Source organism: Corvus hawaiiensis, chromosome 3 (genome assembly GCF_020740725.1).
Source record: "Corvus hawaiiensis isolate bCorHaw1 chromosome 3, bCorHaw1.pri.cur, whole genome shotgun sequence".
Taxonomy (NCBI): Eukaryota; Metazoa; Chordata; class Aves; order Passeriformes; family Corvidae; genus Corvus; species Corvus hawaiiensis.
The window spans coordinates 108237549-108250006 of NC_063215.1; the positions used below are offsets into that span (position 1 = coordinate 108237549).

General features: G+C 50.0%; 1 long non-coding RNA gene across 1 annotated transcript; it reads left to right on the plus strand.

Moving 5' to 3' along the window:
- The first annotated feature begins 3664 nt into the window (after nucleotides 1–3664).
- Nucleotides 3665–8494, plus strand: LOC125324181. Its single transcript, XR_007202849.1, has 4 exons — nucleotides 3665–3745; nucleotides 5763–5895; nucleotides 7590–7695; nucleotides 8454–8494. It is a non-coding gene; the product is annotated as an uncharacterized LOC125324181 (long non-coding RNA).
- The last annotated feature ends 3964 nt before the right edge of the window (nucleotides 8495–12458 follow it).

Sequence of the window (12458 nt, forward strand, 5' to 3'; positions counted from 1 at the left end):
TGCCAGGGAACAGTTCTGCCCTGCATGTGCCCCCTGCACTGAGCTGTGCTGCTCCCAGTGCCCCGTGGAGCTGTAGGGCTGCTCAGCTGTGGGGCCGGGAGAGGAGCAGGAGGGTGCGTGTGCAGCTGAGCCATTCCTGGAAAGCACAGGCCTCTGGGCTCCCTGCTGTCCCAGGGCAGCCCAGAGGCCAGGCTGTTCCTGTGCTGGCTCTGTGCAAGTGGGTCAGGGTGTCTCCCTGGTCTGCCTCAAGTGGCTGCTGGCAGGAGCATGTTTCCCTGTGCAGCTCTTTAGAAGTTTCCAGGTGGTCTGTCCCATTAAATACGTAGCTTCCGATGCTTTATGTTGGCATTGCGGCCTCTGTTATATTTTGTGTCTCCACTTTGCACTTGGGACTGACTGCACTGGTCCCAAGGAGGTTACCCTGGAGTCAGTAGTTTCCCTGTCAACTTCTCAGATGCTCTTACCTTCCAAGGCCTTGCCTTCCAATCCAGAATAGCCCTCCTTCCTCAAAGCCCACATCTAACTCTTTTTTATGATTAAGCTGACCATTTTGCTGGGCAAAAAATCCTGATTTAAGACATTGGTTTTTTGCTACTTTGCTGCTGCGTGTTTTTATCCTCTGTGAAGCCATGTAAAGAGTGATTCATCCTCTGAGTTTTAACGGCTCTGTTGGAGAGTGTTTCAGAATGACCTACATTGTTCCACTTCCATTAGAAAATTCAGCCTTTAGTCAGACTGGCCTGAAAGTGGCCCAATCTCACACAGTTTAGAATGAAAATCCTTGGGGAAAGCAAATTATCCAGTTTCAAGAACACAATTCACGTTTTGCTAACACTCCTGCAATCCTAAGCTTTTCTTTTCATGTCCTCTAAAATATTGCCACAAAGAGAAGAAAATATTGATCTAAATGCTTACGGGTGTTAGAACCCGGGAGTTCTTTTAGGAGCCAGGGAGAAGATGTTTACTAAAATCAGCATGAATTAGGGCAGATAAGAATCTCTGTCAAGAGCAAGCTCCGTCTCTGCCCTTCTCTATCAAACACAGCGGCTCTCCAGCATCCAGGGCTGAGGCCTCCATCATGCAGGAGGTTTCATTCTGCTGGCCAACAGAGCAATGCCATGTCTGCTGCCAGTGCACTGTGGCAGTAGCCCATCCATTGGGAGAGGTTCTAGGCATATGTAGCTTGCTGCTCTCAGACACAATCTCTGGGTCTTACCAGAGCTCTGCAATCTGGAAGCTGTCTTGCCTGTTGCCCAGCATGGCGCTGTTGGGGGCTTGAAGTATGCCAGAGATTTACAGGAACCTTTGCTTCCATTAACAGGCCTCCCACTGAGCCAGGCCAAGGAGATGGATCACCCCACCAGTGCTGGCCTTACGAGTGCCGAAGCCCTGAAGGATGGCTTTGGAAAGGTGAGGGATAAGGACAGGGATGAGCAGACTTCCTTTCCAGTGACTGTTTAGTGCTAGGCCCAAAATGTCCCTGAAAATCATAATCTTCCACTCTTGGGGGATGGGGATTCTCTTGGGAATATATTTGACAGCTACAGAGCAACTGCTTGGCTATTTCCAGTGGTGGCAAGGTCACTGGTTTGGAGATGGTGCTAAGGTCATGCCATGTACAAAGGCCCTTGTAGAGAAGTTCTGAATGGCAGAGCAAGCTACACATCAGTGAATGTGGGCAAAGTGCATCCTGGGAAGCACAGAAGCAAGGATTCTAATGCTGAGTGTAAGCAAGGCTGCAAAATAAAATGGGAGAGTTTGATTTTTCCTGGTTACTTTTCTTGCTGTATCTCACAGCCTTCTCATTCTCAATTTTTCCACGCATTAACATCAATGTTTCTGCAACTTGTTTTCACGTGACTCCTCTTTTTGGCCTCACGGTCTCCAAGAGCAGCTGAGTCCTTCAGTAGCCAGAAGTGAGAAACAGCTGCAATTCCTGGCCATGAGTGTTAAGCAACAGCTACTTACCCCTCCTTGCTGCGTATTGCACATGGTTTTTATTCTCCTGCCATGGCCTGTAGGAAGGGAACTGCCTGCTCACTGGTCACGTGGGCTCTTCATCTGTCTTGGAGCACTCCTGTGATTTTCTTGCTTCAAGCAGGGCCTCCTGACACAGGCTGAGAAACAGTACCTTGGAGCAGTGGGAAGTTATGGCAATAAAGTGTTCCACCTCACTGTGTGTAATTGCCAAGGTGAGGACGGGAGGCATTCTTCAGAAACCATTGGAATGTACATGGAGCTGCATCAAGGACTGTGGAACTCTATGGACTCTGTGCTCCTGATGAGATGTTGTGTCTGGTTTGTGTGTCTCTGCTTACAGTCTGTGATGCATTCCCATTGCATGTAGGTCCGTGCTGCGCTGGGCATGTTGGCTCAAAGGAACTTAGAGCGGAAGCCAATGGAGCTTTTGGAGAAAGAGATCAAGACAGAGAGAGAAAAGGAAACGTCCTTGCAGCTGCCTCCACAGACAGTTGACCCCGGGGATGCAGCTGCAGCAAGTAAGTGGTTGCTACACCTGTGGTCCTTTCTGATCACTTGCTTGCCCTCTGCACAGTGTTGCCCTCAGACTGGGGGGCTGTTACATTTGCATCTGAGTGGGAGTTTGCATAGGATGTATTTCCGGTCCCCAAAGAAAAATGGAGAGGCATGAAGTGTCTTGCCCATGGCCTCACTGAGTCCGTAACAGAATATCAGCTTCCCACCTTCCCCTCTGAAGTCCTTCAGAGTGTAAAATTCTGTCTTGCAAAGTACACTGGGGCTTCAGACTCTCTCCTGGATAGCAGCCTCCAGGAAAAGCGGGTCCAAAAGAATGCTTTTCAACCAAGGTGCAACCTGGAAGAAACAAAATTCAACTCCTTCTAATGAAAACCCCAGAGACCCTTCTCCCACCACTCCCTGCTGAGGAGCTGGTGCTGTAGAGCTGTGCTGAAGCCCCGAGCCAGTGCTTCTGTTGTAGCCCCAGGAGCAAGCAGCGTTGCCGACTGAATCCGGGCTGAGGGGCTCTGACTGCAGTGCTGTGTGCGCTGCCCCAGGGCAGCAGCAGGGACCTCAGGAGGCAGCACTCAGCCCGAGGGCATCACGCAAGGTTATCTGCGCTTTCTTTTGGTAACTTCCCCAGCCAGCCTCTGAAACAGGAAAACAAAAGCAAAGCAATACTGGGGTTTCCTTGTTTCTTCGGGGAAGCATCACTGCAATTTGGTTTTAAACCAGAAGAGGGTACATTTTGATTAGATATTAGGAAGAATTTTTTTATAATGAAAGGGATGAAACACTGGAAGAGTTTGCCCCGAGAAGCTGTTGTTGATCGATCCTTGAAGGTGTTCAAGGCCATGTTAGATGGGGCCCTGAGGAAGCTGCTCGTGCTGAAGATGTCCCTGCTCATGGGGGCTGGACTAGATGGTGGTTAAAGGTGCCTTCCCACATAAACTCTTCTAGGAGTCTGTGATCACTTTCCCATGGTACTGTGCCACTGTTATACTTGAAGTTCTTTGGGATAACAAAGAGATGTTACCCAGCTCCAGCAAGTTTTCTGGGCCTTTCCATTGCCACCCTCCACTTCCAAGCTCCTCTTTGGTCCCTGCAGGCTTTAGCCTACCGCCTGTCAATGGCACAGCTTCCAGTGTGCCGAGGAAACACCCTGGTAGTGCCTTGAAGAAGAAGGTCTTGAGGAAGCAGGACAACGTGCCCTTACTGCCCAAGAAGCCCATCATCCATGGAGACGGCAGCTTCCCACGCAGCTCCTCAGGTAAGCCTGCTCCACAGCAGCTTTTTCCCGCACTGGTTTTCCTTGCACAAGGAGCACAAACTGCCTCCTGATTCAGCCACCACAGCTGGGATCTTGGGTTCATAGCCTGTGCTGAGAATGAACAGCAAATCTACTCTTGAGTTACTCCAGCTCGGCAGAACTGGAGCAGTTGGTTCTTATTGATCCATTGGAAAGCTGAGTTGCATAAAGTAGTGGTAAAGACCTAAGCTCTGGCTTTTGCCCATCCTGATAGAGCAAACTACAGCACTGGTGCCAGGAGGCAGCTGTAACTGCAGGGATGAGCTCGGGGCAGTCTGGCAGGGTGTGCTCACTGTGCACCTACGAGTACCACCACGATCAATTGTCCACTCTCCATCTTGGCCCTCTGCCTGTGCTGCTGTCCGCCTCTGCAGCCAGCTTTCCTGCTCTCCCAGCAAGGGTTGTCTCTGCATGGCAGTCAGCCACTTGGTGCAGCCGTGCTGCTGCTCCCAGAAGTGCCCAATGGCTTCTCGCCGCTGCCATCCCACGGCCTGCAATGCCAAGAGGGAACAAGCAGCGCCTCCTGTGTCACCCCACCCAAATACAGCGGCCTGTGTAGCAGGTGACAGCCAGGAGGGGCTGCCTGGTGCTCCCAGGCTGTTTGCTGCCCGCAGTGAATACACAGCACATAGTCCCTATGACAGACATGAGAAGAAGGGCTCTTGCCTCTCCTGTGAGGGCAGCCTGCCTGTGCTATGATCCTGAGTAGGGTGAGAGAAGAAGAAGGGAGCTAGGAATGATACTTTGAGTGCTCTTTTCTAGTCATGCTACTTCCATGCTCACAATTGACCAGAACTAGCCTGACGTGGCTCCCCATTCCTATTGAATATAGATGTGTACATCCACATCCTTCTGCAGTGACACCACTGATGGCAGTGACAGGGGTACATCAGTGACAGCCAGATAGCTCCCATCTGAATATTCTAGATTCTGTGCAATATTTAAACTCTATCATTTGAGACAGCTCAGATGTTTCCTTGTACACATTAGAAAATGACCTGTTGAGTGCATGACATGAAATTGATGATCAAGAGTCCTTTGGATGACAAGTGGGTTTCTTAAGAAATGCATTTATCATCTGAATTTTCTCATACCTTGTAAACTGACTATCAAGAGATTGTGTCTGCCAACAATTTGCATCTGTATTTACTTATTCTTATCATCAATTTGCATTTGGAAGGCTTTTTTATCAACCATCTGGACTAGAGATTCCATTTTTCCACAAGCTTAGGCTTGCACAGTGTGCACACAAGTCCATTTGAGGACAAACAAATTTCACCTCAGCATCTTTCAAATACAGCCAGTGTGTATTTTACTGAAATAGTAAAGATTCATGATGCTTAGAAAGAACAAAATCCATGAACTACTCCCTTCCCAAGAGCAGGCTGAAATGTAAGTGCACTCAGCTGCCCTCTGTCTAGAATATTTGAAGCCAATGGGAACAGAGGCGCTGTGAGGTGTGAAGGGTCAGGTATCGCTGTTCCCTGGTAGCTGCTCTGAGGGGATTCAGCCGGGCCCAGCAGGACTCGCTTGTTCAGGCTCGGCTTGGTGCTGTCACGAGGCAGCTGCAGGTCTTTCCTCAGGGAGTTGCAGAGTGCCTCTGTCCTCAGGGCTCGGGGAAATCAGGGCGCTGAGACAGGAGAGGCAGCTGAGGGGTCCCTCGTGGGGAGCAAGTCCTGCTGGTGGGCACTGTCTCACAGGGAGTGGGAGCTCTGCGGCCTCAGGAACGTGCCGCTGGCTGTGGTACCTGTGGCACTTGGGAGCTGGCGCTGTGTGGGCAATTGTCAGGTTGAGCCAAGGAGCTGTGCCCAGCTGGGGGGGCTGGGAGAAAGCAAGGAGCCAGAGAGCAGGGAATTCTCTGAGCCAGTGCCAGTTTGTACCTCATGGAAGCCTGGCTGGGAGATGGGGCTGCAGGCCGCTCCATGGCGGGGTGCCTTGCCCGGGGCTGCAGCGCTCATGGCTGACCCTCTCCTTACAGTGACCCCGCAGACGGCCACTGGTGCCGAGCGCCGAGAGGAGCCGCTCCGTGGGAAGGGGCAGAAGGACGGAGCCTCTTTGGAGCCACAGCAGTCCTTGCTCGAGGCACTCTCCTTGCTCAGCAGCGATGACTGGTAAGAAAGGCCCCGTTCACTCTGTCTCCCTCTTAGCGTTAAGGTAGGTTAGGAGAGCATCTTGCTAGTGCCTCTGAGCCCCAGCAGCCCAGAGAGCCGAGGGGCACCAGTGAAACCACTCCAGAGCAGAGAGAGGATAAAGATTTGAGAGCAGCCTTTTCTTGGCCTTGGTCTGCAGCAGTGCTCCAGCTGCAGCAGGTCCGTGCTGTTTCCTTGCTTTGCCTGCTGCTCTGTGGAGCTGCAAAGGAAATCTTGAGGGAAGAGAGAAAGCTGTGGGACAAGATGATTTGCTGGCTGAAGCCAGAAGCAGGATGGCAGCAGTTTGGAGTGTAGAGATTTGGGTGCCTCGGGGCCCCGTGGGACTGAGTAAGATTTGTCTCTGGCCCCACTGCTGGCAGCAGTGGCAGGAGTCAGGGTCTGCCTGTGACCTTCCGCATGTGAGTCCCAGGAGCAGCTACAGGGAGTTCTTCTTTCTGAGAAATGCACTGAGTTGTGCTATAGAGTCACTCAGCCTGTCATTAGTCCTGAGGGGCTCATGGCAGAAGAGAAGGAAAAAGAAATAAAATCCTCTAGGAATCTTGCACTTTTGCAAGTCAACTGTTTCCTTCTCACTGCTTCATATGGGCCTGAGATGTTTTGTCAATACTCACAATGTGTCCCAAACTTAGACACAGACAGAAGGAGGCCTGTAGAGGCCCAGAGGTGATAACCCCACAAATGTTAGGTGATATTGGTTGTCTTTTTGATGTCTGGGTTATCATCTACTCACTGCTGGATGCTTCATTCACACTGGGATAAGGACTCCATTCACCCTGGGATAAGCATGAAAAATCTGCCGCGATGCATCTCCTTGTGCAGTCGCCTTTGCTCTGCCCTGTCTCTTCTGCTTTCTCTTCCCCATTTCTGTTTGGTGCCCTGTGAGGTGCAGAGAGCTTCTGCAGCTGTGGGGGTTCCGGGTGACACTCAGGGATGCCCGTGGCATCAGCCGCCAGCCCTGCGCTGCAGCCCCGATGCATCACGCACCTTCCTGTAGCTCAGGTCCTGCACAAAGCAAGTGCTGAGAGAGGGAGTTGTTTGCACCTTGTAAATAACATGTTGCTGTTGTTTTAGGTAGGGGCTTTTGGAAAAAGCTAGACTTTCAGCTGTTCTTGCCCGGGTATGGAATCTTCTGGGGCATCCTGCTGCTTTCTTGGGGAATGTGTGAGGTGGAGTGGAGTGGGTGACAGACAGGCCTAGATTGCAGAGTGGAAACTCAGCTACAGAGTGCCAGTGCAGACTCTCACTGCTGAACTGCCTGCTGGGGCTGGCAAAGAAGGAAAATGCCCCAGACACAGCCCAATGGGACTGTGTCTCAGGGACAGGTACAGGGAGGTGACAAGAAACAGCAGCATGGCACGGTCTCACAGCCTCCAGGAAGCACTGACATTGGGACTTCATGTGCCAGAGACTTCAGAAAGGCTGTCTTGTTAAACAGCCACAAATGAAGACTCTGAAAGCCCTCTATTTGCCTCTTGGATTTGTGTATGCTTTGGACAGCCACAGCAACCTGTGGCAGCGAGTTCCACGATCTCATCAAGTACTGCTTGAAAAGCACCTCCCTTTGTTTGACTGAGCCGCCAGCCTGGTAAATTCAGAGGGTGCTGCCTAGTTCTTGGGTGGAGAGAAAGTCACTCTTTTTGGTACTTGCCTTTCAGGGAGCTGAAGGAGAAGGGACTCTTCAGCATCAAACACCTGGCTGAGTCCCACTCAGAAGTCCTTCTTTGTAGACTTCGTGAGGTTTGCTTGGCACTTACCAACGAGGTAAGAACATTGTTCTGAATCGTCCTCCGTGCTTCTTACACGGTGTGTAGAGTAGATATGTGCTTGTTCATCTCCCTGTGTGCTCAGGAACTGCCTTCATTTCTGTTTCTAGACCTTATCTTTCTCATGTCTGTCAGCTCTCTATAGGATCTGTGAGCACATGTAGCTCTATTTACTGGTAGGTCGGGCATCTGACACTCTCCTCTTGGAGCGAGCTGCCATTACAATGCAACGTGCAAATGCAGAAGCGGAGACACTAATTATGTTATTTGCTGCAGTCCAAATCTCTGCCCAAGCTGTAATTCAACACTGCCAATTAGTCTGTAGACTTGAGCCTGTGTTTTCTGTTTCCTGGCTGAGGGCTTCAACTGCTGCTGTTATTTTTTCAAACAGGAGCAAATGACTTTTGTCTTTATGACTTGTGCCTTTATGGCTTGAGAGCAGCCCTTGCTTTAATTTGTTTCTTTGTTTTTTGAATAAAAGGGCCTAAAACCAAAGCAGTGGACATTCCAGAAGAGTTAAGTAGAACACTTTAAGTGAAATAATATGTTTTAGGCCTGCAGGAAGCAGGCCTGAGGCCTAGCACAAGTAGGTGCCAGAGTTAAGTGCCTTTCTGTGCTTGTGCTCTTCTGCTCTGCCTGTGCTTTTGTGTTCCCCTGGACACAGCGGGAAGTGTTGTCATTTCCTGGGACTTTTGTCTAAGGCAACTGGTTTTCTTTTCAAGGTGATTCTTATGTTTCCCCGCATGACTTCCCCAGGTGACCAACCTTCGCTCAAAGGTGTCTTACTCTGCAATCGTCACTCTTGGAGAGCTCTTTGTGACCTTGCAGAAGGACATGGACTCGGAGGTGGATGAGGTTGCTCGGGTCCTTCTCCAGATGGTGTGGAACTCCCCAGAGTTTGTTCAGAAAGCAGCCAGTCACACCCTGGGAGTCATGGTGGAGCATGTGACTCCTGCACGAGCAATGACTGCTCTCATGGACAGTGGAGTGCAGTAGGTTCTTCTTCTCTTAGTGATATTCTTCACCTTCTATTGTGTGGGGGGGAGAAGGGCTGAGAGAGAGAATGGGAACGGTGGGAGGGAAGGGTCCTGTATCCTGCATCTTCTGTGAACTCAGTGACTTGATTCTCCAATCAACCTCACTTCTTTCCTCTTGTCACCTATTTCTGCCCTCATGCAGCCCTTTAGTTGACAGAATCACAGAGCTGTAGAATATGCTGAGTTGGAAGGGGCCCATCAGGCTCATCGAGTCCAGCTCCTGGCCTTGCACAGAACAAACACGCCAAGGGTCACACCATGTGCCTGAGAGCGTTGTCCAAAGGCTTCCTGAACTCTCTCAGGCTTGGTGCTGTGACCAGTGCCCTGGGGAGCCTGTTCCAGTGCCCAGCCACCGTCTGGGTGAAAAACTTTTTCCTGATATCCAAGCTCAACCTCCCCTGACTCAGCTTGCTGCTGCTTCCTGGAGTTCTCCCAGTCTGTCCGAGTTGCCTAGATGTGGTGAATGGTGGGCAAGTGAAAGTGCCTGCAAAGGCTAAGGATAGAGCCCTGTGGTTTTGTGGGAAGAGGGACAATTGCAACTGCAGCTGTGAGCGCTCTTGGATATTTCACAGCCCTAACCACAGAGGCCTTGGGAAAAACCATGCATCCTCATTATGCCATTCACTTGAGAAGTAAGGAGGGTTCTTGCTGGGGCATGGAGCACATGGGGGAGAACGTGCTGGGTGTGGCACAGCCTGCACAGCAGGTGCAGCTCCTGCCAAGAGGAGTCTTGTAGGACTGTCCTGGCCTTAGAGCCTCACTTGCTATTCAAACTGATGTCTCATGTTAGCCTTGAGATGATGAATCACTGTACAGGCACCTTCACAGGCCGACTGCCATGGGACAGCTGAAGCAGGTGCTGCCTTAAGTGTTGGTGCTGGGCCTGATAGTCCCCAAGAGACACTGTCTAGAACAGGACAAGCTGGCTAAACTGACTGCCACCCTTTCCTCAGCTTTGGAAAAGGGGGAAACGTTCAGATGTATCTCCTGCCAAGCCTCACAGAAGAAACTGGCTGCATTGCTGGATATTCTGCGACTTCATGTCCCACAGCGTGTTTTCCCTGCATTTGTTTCTTTCCCAAGGTCTGCAGATTTGGGGGTAAATGGGTGCAAATATCCTCAATCCTGCTGCGGCTCTCTGTGTAGTGGCTGGCTCCTGATGGGTCAGCCTGGGTTGTCTTTAATTTCCCTCTTTCTCAGAGTGAATTTGGGGAAAGACGTTGAGTATCAGATAGTGCAGGGAGACTGAATTCCTCGCTCTTGCTTGCAGGCAGTCCTTCTGTACAGTGCTAACTTTGTGTTTCTCTGCGGACAGAACCTTCTACAGGTGTCCCAAGTGTCAGGGAGAACCCAGGCCTCCTTCCCCCAGCAATGACAGGGAGCATGCTCTGGCCAAGGCCTGCGCTGTGTCCCTCTGATCCCTGTGCCCCAGTGTCCGCTCTCTTCTTCCCAGGAGCCGCCACGTCCAGGTGCGGAAGTGCGCGGCCCAACTCCTCCTGTCCTTGATGGAGAAAACTGGAGTCACGAAGCTCGCAGGAACGCCCAGGGCTGAGAGGCTGGCGCACGCGGCAGGGACGCTTGCTCAGGACTGTCACAAGGACACAAGGTAATGACCTTCATTTCACCTCCTAAAACAGGAAAACTGTTGGGTGTCTGGCTGTAAAGGGCAAAACCACAAAAGAGTGGAAGCTAAAGGAAATATTAAGTTCCCTCACTGTGTGGATGAGGTTCACAGAGTCACGGAATACGCTGAGTTGGAAGGGACCCATCAGGGTCATCGAGTCCAGCTCCTGCCTGTGTGCAGGGCCCCCCAAGAGTCACTCCATGTGCCCGAGAGCATTGTCCAAAGGCTTCTTGAGCTCTGTCAGGCTTGGTGCTGTGACCACTGCCCTGGCTTGTCTGGGGAAATGACTGTGCTGGGGAACGTGAGGTTGTCCCGCAAGAGGGAGCATTGCCAACTTCCTGGGACTTGAATGATTCTTTCCTGAGATCAAAAGAGCCATCAGATGAGCCAGTCAAACAGTTTTGCTTGGCCTTAGGTGCACAAGACAAAGCCAAAATGTTGTCTAATGTTCATCACTGAAGGATCGCATACATCTATTTCTCATTAACTTAAGACTTTCCTAGAAATATTCCAGGGGTCTTTAGCCAATGTATTCAGTCTTTCTAAACCTCTTCTGCAGATTTCTATAATGCTCTTATCTGTGGCTGAATGACCTCCAAATTGCTTCCTGAAGAAAACTGTGGTTTCCTAGTGGCAAAATCAACCCAGACCACCCAAATCCCCTCACTTTGAGGATTCAATTCCCATTAATAGCTGCCAAGAACGCATGAGCAACTAGCTGTCCCTGTGCATACATATGGTATAGAATAATCAAAAGCAAGCATGAGGCATTTGGTCCTGGCTTCCCTGCCAGTTAAAGAAAGGCAAATTACTGTGCAATGGCAGCAAGACACTGCTAATAAGCTCTGACTCAAAGCAGAGGTGTTTTGCTTGTTCCCTGGGATCCTTCGATGCCACAGAAGCGCACCCACAGTTTCAGAGTGAGATTGTATTTTTCTGTTGCCCCACGTTCTCCTCTTGCCTCTTGTGTTCAGCTGACAGCACTGTGCAGTGCCAAGTGGAGGTAAATCTCTCTCTTTGCTGAGTAGGTAATGCCTTCTCATGCAGGTATGGCAGCTGCTGAGGTTAAGGTATCAGCTTATTCTGTTAACACGCCTCCTTTGTTTGTTCACCTTCTATTCTTTCTTTCCTTCTTTCTTTCTTTCTTTCTTTCTTTCTTGTTTTAGGCATTATGGACAGGAGATGGTGAAAATGATGCTGAATCACCAAAAATTTAAAAGGCTTTTGGAACAATCTCTTTCCACCCGTGACCTGGAAGATATTCTAACAAGAATGAAGAAGAAAGTAAGTGCTTGGTAGGAGAAATGTCTCCTTTGTGCAAGTATTGCCACTGCTGATATGACATCAAACATACCTAATCTTATCTCATTCCTTTCCTGCCAAATCATTTTGCTCCTGGGAATGAACTGTTGATCCGTAGCCTGTTCATCTGCAGAGCACAAAGGAATTGATAATATTAGAGGAAAAGTGGGGTATTGGATATTTTGTATATTGGCCACAAACAGGGAAGGGAAAGAGGAGGAAATGTGTTTACATTTAAGCATAACCCCCCACCCCACTATCCCTACTCTGCCCCCAGTGACGCAATTAAGTGAGAACAGTGCTTCTGGAGATAACAGAGTCTTTGCAAAAGACACAGGAAGCAGTAGTGCCAAGAAAATTTCCAAATATTCAAAAGATGTCCCAGTCAATCCCAATTCCTACAATTACTATCTGTCTTCTGGGAATACTGCCCTGCTGTCATGCCCTGTGGAGCTGGAAGAAGCTTGGTGAATTCAGCAGCATCCAGAGGAAAATCATTTGTTTGCCTGGGTTATTTTTTTATTCTTTTTACCTACGTTATAGAAGGGAGTGTGCCTTTGTGCAGCAACAGGGAGAGTGAGTGTGGAACCAAATCAACTTCCAACACAATGGGCCAACCTCCAAAGAGTCCAAATTTTTCTGCAGCTTCCTTTAAGAGCATTAGTTCCCTACCAGTTTGCATTATTCCCATTTATGCTCAAGAGGAATGAATTGGGGATTTTAGACTGCTGCTCAGTATGGTAGCAGCCATAACCTGCCTTGGGCTATTGAAAACAAAGAGTTGGCATCACTGAACCT